This window comes from Octopus bimaculoides, chromosome 14 (assembly GCF_001194135.2).
Source record: "Octopus bimaculoides isolate UCB-OBI-ISO-001 chromosome 14, ASM119413v2, whole genome shotgun sequence".
NCBI classification, from domain to species: domain Eukaryota; kingdom Metazoa; phylum Mollusca; class Cephalopoda; order Octopoda; family Octopodidae; genus Octopus; species Octopus bimaculoides.
In genome coordinates, this window is record NC_068994.1 from 44,427,735 (window position 1) to 44,428,665 (window position 931).

Here is a 931-nt window from a genome sequence, read left to right on the forward strand (position 1 = left end):
TATACATACATACATACATACGTATACAACAGGTTTCTTTCAGTTTCAATCTACCAAACCCACTTAAGGCTTTGATTGGTTAGAGGATATAGAAGAAAACACTTGTCCAAGGTGCTATGCGGTTGGACTGAACCCAGAACCATGTGGCTGGAAAGCAAGTTCCTTACCACAAAGCCCTCTCTGCATATATATATATATATATATATATACATATGTGTGTCCGTAAATGTGTGCAAATATATGCATTTATGTATGTGCGTGTGTGTGTGTGCGTATCTGTGTTTGTGTGTCTATGCCTATATATTTGTTCATTCATTTATCTGTATTAACATTTGTTAATTTGGGTGATTTGAGAAAGCATTCTTGAATCAGATGCTCCTTTTGTTGTCAACCCTTGCTTCATAATTAAGGGATTGTTTATTCTGCTGGACTGGTCTTCAAAAGTGCAAAGCAACTGGTTGTAATGTCAGCCAGCAATGTAAATATCATTTCACCATTTTGTTCAGATGGTGACAAGGGAAGCCATGGAATGTCATCGTTTGCAGACACTCATACACTCACAGTTACACAAATATACAAACATTTATAGAAACACATATATACACATATATATTATGTATGCATATATGTATGTATGTACATATGTATGTATCTATGTATGCATATGTGTATGCATATATATATATATATATGTATTCACATACTGATATATATACACATATATATGTGTGTATATATATATATACACACACACACACACAGTTAAATATATATATGCATATTTGTATGTATGTATGGACACTAATATTTTGACTTTGGCTTATTCCTCTCTGTACAACTAGTATACTACTACTACTAATATATATGAATATATAAATATATATACACGTATATATATATGTGCATATATATATATGTGTGTATGTATATA

At 31.4% G+C, this 931-nt stretch overlaps 1 protein-coding gene across 8 annotated transcripts in view; it reads right to left on the minus strand.

Moving 5' to 3' along the window:
* Positions 1–931, minus strand: part of LOC106872895 (protocadherin beta-15) — a 178,625-nt gene that overhangs the window by 144,667 nt on the left and 33,027 nt on the right. The window lies entirely within an intron of this gene.